This window comes from Bison bison, unplaced genomic scaffold, assembly GCF_000754665.1.
Source record: "Bison bison bison isolate TAMUID 2011002044 unplaced genomic scaffold, Bison_UMD1.0 scf7180017864482, whole genome shotgun sequence".
NCBI classification, from domain to species: Eukaryota; Metazoa; Chordata; class Mammalia; order Artiodactyla; family Bovidae; genus Bison; species Bison bison.
Window position 1 is genome coordinate 110,748 of NW_011495042.1, and position 7,036 is coordinate 117,783.

Genomic DNA, 7,036 nt, shown 5'->3' on the forward strand with positions numbered 1-7,036 from the left:
CCCGGGGGAGTACCTCTGCCTTTGATTTTTAAAGAAAAAAAGAATAAAGGAAGGGGAAGAAGAGGGACATGAGTTGTGGGACAGAGAACAAGGGGCTCTGTCTGTCTCCCCCGGGAGGCACTGCAGTACTGGGGCTGCTGCTATTTACAGCCAAGGACTGAGACACTGGTGGGAGCAGGCACCGGACTCAGGCTCGGCTTCAGGACATAAGCTAAATCTCCCAGACCTACCTCGAAGGCCCCTGAGACCTACCGGAGGGGAGTGACCCTGCTCTTCCTCACCCTAGCTCCCTGTGACGTCACTGGGCAAGAGTCACGATCAGGAAAGCACTGGAGGCAGCTTCTGTGGGGACACCCCCAAGTCAGTGTTGGAACGTACAGAATAGGTATCCCAGTGTCGGGGGGCAGGGATGGGGGTGCTCTGTAGGATAAGGGAAGGGAGTGTACTTTTGAGTGTCTTCCTTCATTACTCCGATACTCTTTGACAGCTTCTGTTTTTTTAAAAAAATAGCCCTTTTATGAGTCAAGGAGTATGGAATCAGTGTTGGCTGGGCCCCCCAAGGGTGGGGAGAGGGGCTGGAAGTCCCGGGCATTAGAAAGGAGTGAGTGCTGGCAGAGATGACTACAGAGTGTGTTTCTCAGGAGGCAGCAGCGTGGTGGGTTTTGAAGGTAAAACTTTGAGTTTATCATGTTTTAATTTGAGGGACAGGGAGAGATGGGTCGTCACCAGTTGTCCCTCATCTCACCCCACAGAAGTGGGGATCTCAAAGGAACACCTCCCAAGGAGCTGGGGCTGAGTGGATTGATTCTGGACAGGGCTGTTTGGTACCTGCTCATCCCTACCTTTAGGCGCTGGCTTTCTCACCATCTCTGCTCCACCGGGGTGTTGCCAAGTTTTTCTTATATTCAAGAGTCAGTCTCCCCTCTTGCCTCAGCTTCCTGTTCTGGGGGTGGGGAGGAAATCAGTGATACTGGAGATGACTGGTTGCTATGTTATGGGTTTGAGTTGCTTTTGACTATAAAACAATCTTGTTAGAAAAAGTATGTGGGGAGGAGGGGAACAGAAGGCCTCTACCCCCACACACACTGAGACCCATCTGAATTGGTCTCCAATCTTGTTTGTAGGGATTCTGTTGGTTGAATGCCTGAAAAGGGAGGTGGGATGGCCTTCAGATCATACCAGCTCAGCTAGCATTGCTAACCAACTGTTGCAGGCTCTGAAAATAAAAACAATCTTGAACCCATGCTCTCTGCCTGCTTCATGATGGATGTAAAGGGAACTGTGAGTCTCTAAAGACCTGGGACCACACCTGGCTAAAAGCACTGGCTAGAGGCAGTGACATTTTCTCAAGATGCCAAAGAGCTGTCATGTGGCCTGACATCAAGGTTGGCCAGATGACCTTCAGTTACTCCCCTGAGTCCAGAGGCAAACTTGTGATTCAGATTGATTTATAAGATGAGATGGGGATAGGAAAAGCCTGCCTGGACTTATTGACATTCCCTGACAAGATGTATTAATTCATAGGATTGAGCAACAGGCCAGAGAGGGGACCAGTGTAAAGGAGATAGGAGTTTCAGTTGTGTTCTGAAGGAGCCAGAGAGGATACTGCAGAAGGAAATCAGGCAGATGGTGAGTTATGGGCCCACATGCAACCAGAAAAACTTGGATGTGTGATGCTGGGGGCTACTGCCAGAGTGGATAACAGCTGGAGCAAAAGTCTATTAAAAAACAGAGTGGAGCCTGGATAGCAGTGAATTTGTATTCCTTTATATTTTACCCATGGTCCCACCTCAAGCCACACCATTTTGGGATCTATCAGCAGAGAAAGTGTGGAGTCCTAAACAATGGACCATTCCCTCAGTCTTCAGACACAATTCCCTTCTGGTTTGCCTCTTTAGTAGAAGCTTGATCCCAACCTTTAAAAAAAAAAGTTATTAGACGATTTGTTAAGAAAGGAAATTTGTGATACCAAAGTCCAGTGGGTATTACTGTTAATGTGCTCAAAGATTTGGAAGGGAGAACACATCCCCAGCGTGAGCACTAGACTCCCCACTGCCTCTCCTGGATGGTTTATTAACCCAGGCTTCCCTGGTGGCTCAGGACAAAGCATCTGCCTGCAATGCAGGAGACCTGGGTTCAATCCCTGGGTTGGGAAGATCCCCTGGAGAAGGAAATGGCAACCCACTCCAGTATTCTTGCCTGGAGAATCCCATGGACAGAGGAGCCTGGCAGGCTACAGTCCATGGGGTCACAGTCGGACACGACTGAGCGACTTCACTTTCTTTCACTTACGCAGAGATACTTCATGTCTAAACACTTCCACCCTACTGTCCACTCAACTCTTACCACACTACTGTTTATTATAGAGTATATATAGGTATGTGTGCATGCTGTCACTTCAGTCATGTCCAACTCTGTGACCCTGTGGACTAACCAACAGGCTCCTCTGTCCATGGGGTTCTCCAGGCAGGAGTACTGGGGTGGGCTGCCATACCCTCATATGTATGTATGTATATATACACATACATTTAAAGAGAGTTATACATATATATAGACGTGATTTTCAACGACATGTAAAATCACATGGCTGTAGTCAGGTTAACCCATCCTATACTGCAGTACCTTCCCAAAGATAAGACCCCATATTCCTAATGAGAAGATTTGAACGTTCTGATTAGTTAGACCACAAGCTAAGTTGCATGGCGAAAATAGTTAAATATCCACAATATTATTTGTACACATTTAAAAGCATATAAAATACCCAAAAATATTGCAGCCTTGTTAATCTGCTATTCCCCAATACAAAGTAGAAAGTTACCCAAAAAAATGAAAACTGGTAAAAAAAAAAAAGCATATTAAATGTTAATTGAGATCTGCTTTTTCTCAGTCTTTCACAATGAAATGTTATTAGAGCTCCTCAACATCTATTTCTGTATCATTTGCTAGTTTCCTTGGACCTATCTTTTACCCAGTTTATATGAAGCGACAGCCCTTTATTCATTTATGAAAAACTGTCCCAAGACAAACTATCCATTCTGGTAATTAAGGTTTTTTTACTTGTCATGTCAGTGTATATTTATGATTTCTATAAGATGCCTACCTTTTTTAATGAGAAATTTCAGACATATAAAAGTAGACTAAGTAGACTTTTCTGCCAATCACACAGCTTCAATATCTACTCAGCCAGTCTCTTCTCTTCACCTCATACCACACACTGCTTTTTAAATTTAATTTGAGAGAATTCTTTGACAGTCCAGTGGTTAGGACTGCACATTTCTACTGCAGGGGACACAGGTGTAATCCCTGATCAAGGAACTAAGGTCCCGCATGCTATGTGGCACAACCAAAAATAAATTAGCAGGCAGTACTTCTGTATTATTGCAAAAGCCAGCTGGTCTCCTATCTGGCCTGTTGTCACAGTCACCTTGCTAAAATGAATAATTAGTTCCAACTGGAGAAGGCAATGGCAACCCACTCCAGTACTCTTGCCTGGAAAATCCCATGGACGGAGGAGCCTGGTAGGCTGCAGTCCATGGAGTCGTGAAGAGTCAGACAACGGAGCGACTTCCCCTTCACTTCTTACTTTCACGCATTGGAGAAGGAAATGGCAACCCACTCCAGTGTTCTTGCCTGGAGAATCCCAGAGATGGGGGAGCCTGGTGGGCTGCTGTCTATGGGGTCGCACAGAGTTGGACACAACTGAAGTGACTTAGTAGCAGCAGTTCAAACTATTCTTCCTTGAGAATTTAATTGCCTATAAAATGAAATCTGAACTGTAGCCCATGTGCTAAGATATAACCCCAGCCTTATCTACATTCATCTTAAGCTTCCATCACAGGGTGGGATTCTGTTCTCACCCTCTGAACTTTGCTTGTTAGAGCTGGAAGCACTCCCTGGAGAAAGTTTTCATGTAGTAAACAGTGGGCACCCACAAGTTTGAGGGCTGGTTAACTGAAAACCTTGGGCAAAATCACACATTAAAAAAAAAAAAGAGGCCACCTGTGTGCCAGGCATGATGCCTTGGTTCAGGTAAGAATTTTCAGAGGACATAAGAATGTATAAAAAATAATTCACTCATATTCCACACACAGCTTAAGAATAAACAGCATGGCTGAAGTCCCCTGCCTATCCCAGCCTGGTTATAAACCCTCTAGTCTTCCCCTATCCTTGAGCTAACCATTATCCTTCACCAGCATGACTTATTTCCTAAGCAAGAAGGTACATAATTGTTTTTCATGTTTAAAACTTCACCTAAGTCTCTCCATCTTGTGTGTATTCATCTGTAACTCTGGTTTTGACGACTCTGCCGCTCACACTGAACCATGTGAGGGCACTTGTCCAGGAAGGTCATGAGTCAGTGGTGACTCACTGGATCAACGTCTCCAGAAAGGAACCTGCAAGTAAGCCACTTCTCTCTGGGGCCTGATCTCCGGGATCACAAAGGGCCGTTGAGGTGCCCTGTGGCCACCTCTGTCCCAACATTTGGATACCCCAATACCCACTTCAGGTCTACTGGGAAGGAAGACTTACGTGGAAGAAGAGCTGGGTGGTTTTTTTTTTTACTACACTGGGTACTTGTTGCTGTTTGAGGGCGGCAAATAGGGGCTTCTCATCACAATGGCCTCTTGTGGAGCCTGGGCTCTAGGGCACTTAGGCTCAACAGCTGCGGTGCATGGGCTTAGTTACCTAGAGACGTGGGATCTTCCTGGACCAGGGATCAGACCCGTGTCCCCATTGTCAAGGTGGATTCTAAACCACTGGACCACCAGGGAAGCCCACAAAGAGCTGTTTCTATTATGTGCTCATTCAACAGACATTAGAATTGTGCCAGGCCCTGGAGATAAGGAAGTGAATAAGATGCAGGCTCTCCCTCAGAAAGCTCACTGACTAATGAATGGAATAATCACTTAAAGATCAGGAGCCTTTGGGAGTAACACTTGGGTATAACAGAAGCTACAATAAAAGACAGGTTCAGAGGAAATGGCACCCAAGAGGAGTGACAGGAAGTGTACAAGAGGTGACCTTTAAGCCTCATCTTGAAGTCTCAGGAGGGCATTCCAGGAAGGACTAAATGGTACAGAGGTGACAGCACACAATTGAAGGTAGGGAGGCAAGAATGAGGTCAGGGTCAGGGGCAGTGGAGAGGGACATTCCTTCAGTGTGGAGCTGGGGGCTCTGTTTCAGGGATGTCTGAGAGCAGGACTTCTCAAAGAAATGCAAGAGGAACAGGTTAAAATGATTCTGATTCCGTAGGGCTGGGGCCTAAAGTCTGCATTTCTGACAAGCTCTCCTGATGCTGCAGGACGACACTAAACAACCAGCTTGTGAGAAGCAGTCCAGTCGCTGAGGGCAGAGCAGAGGCTGGCTGGCTGGTGAGGAGAGAGAAGGGCACTGGAGAGAAGGGCAGTAGGCGTGAGGACCTGGTGAGGCTGGGAGGGAGGGGCCCACGCTTCTAAACTGAGGAACTGGGTAGACCCTTGGCATGTGTCTGACTCTGCAACCCTATGCACTGTAGCCCACCAGGCTCCTCTGTCCATGGGATTTCCCAGGCAAGAATCCTGGAGTGGGTTGCCACGCCCTCCTCCAGGGGACCTTCCCAACCCAAGGATCGAACCCGTGTCTCAGGTCTACCTGCACTGGCAGGTGGGTTCTTTACCACTAGCATCACCTTGGGCTTCCCTGGTAGCTCGCTGGTAAAGAATCCGCCTGCAATGCAGGAGACCCTGGTTCAATTCCTGGGTCAGGAAGATCCCCTGGAGAAGGGAACAGCTACCCACTCCAGTATTCTGACCTGGAGAATTCCATGGGGTCGAAAAGAGACCTACTGAGTGACTTTCACTTTCACCTGGGAAGACCTTTGGCACTTACAGCAAAAAATACAGGAGGAAAGGAAGTATGTGCATTGAGAAATTTAATAAAATTACTGACCTGTATCCCTCATAAATATCAGTGTCACAAACAATAGAGGCTAACTTTTCAGATTAAGGAGACTCGAGACATGACAAGTAAATGAAATATGTGAACCTGAATTAGGTCTGGGACAAAACAGAAACAAAAAGTGCTAGACAGGACATTTTGGGGACAATTATCCAAGCTGAAATACACACTATTGATTAGGCTAAAATATTGTCTCAATGTTACATTTCCTGAATTTTATAATTATATAAGGATATCCTTATTTTCAGGAAATGACACTGAAGGTTAACGAATATGATGTAACCTACTTTCAAATGGTTTAATAAACTCTAAGAGTGCGTGTGTGTGATGGAAACAAAGGATAAGAAAGCAAATGGGGCAAATGTTAAAAATAAATGACTCTCAGTAAAGGGAGTAGGGCTTCTCCCGCAGCTCAGTGGTAGCTCCGTCGGTAAAGAATCTGCCTGCAATGCAGGAATCCGCCTGCAATGCAGGAGACCGGGGTTCGATTCCTGGGTCCGGAATATCCCCCGGCGAAGGAAATGTCACATTCCAGCATTCTTGCCTGGAAAATCCCATGGACAGAGGAGCCTGATGGGCTACAGTCCATGGGGTCCCAAGAGTCGGACATGACTTAGAGACTAAATCACCACCAAAGCGGGTAAGGCACTTCTTTGTACTATTTTTGCGACTTTTCTCTAAGTATGATGTTATTTCGAAAGAAAACATTGTAGGAGGAGGGGACAGCAGTGCTGAGCACCTCCTACGTCGACAGGGCGGGTTAAGACAGTGGACTGTACAGATTCTGGGTGGTCAGGGGGTGAACGCGAGGGGACTGCCCCGGAGAAATATCCAGACTGGTGACAGCAACTTGTCCCAGATGTGCAAATGGCAGTTGAAAGGACAGGTGTAGGACAGAGGTCTCGGTGGCGGCGGGGACCCGAGGGAAGGGGAGCAGGAGGCGGGAGGGAGGTCAGCTCCAGCGCGGAGAGGGAGGCAGAGGGCGTGGGTCCGAAGGCCCTGTGCCCCCAGGGAGGGCCACAGAGATAAGGTAAACTGCCGCCTGGGGCCGGAATGTCGCTGAGATCTTAGTGAACAAAGGCTGCCCATATTGGGCGGG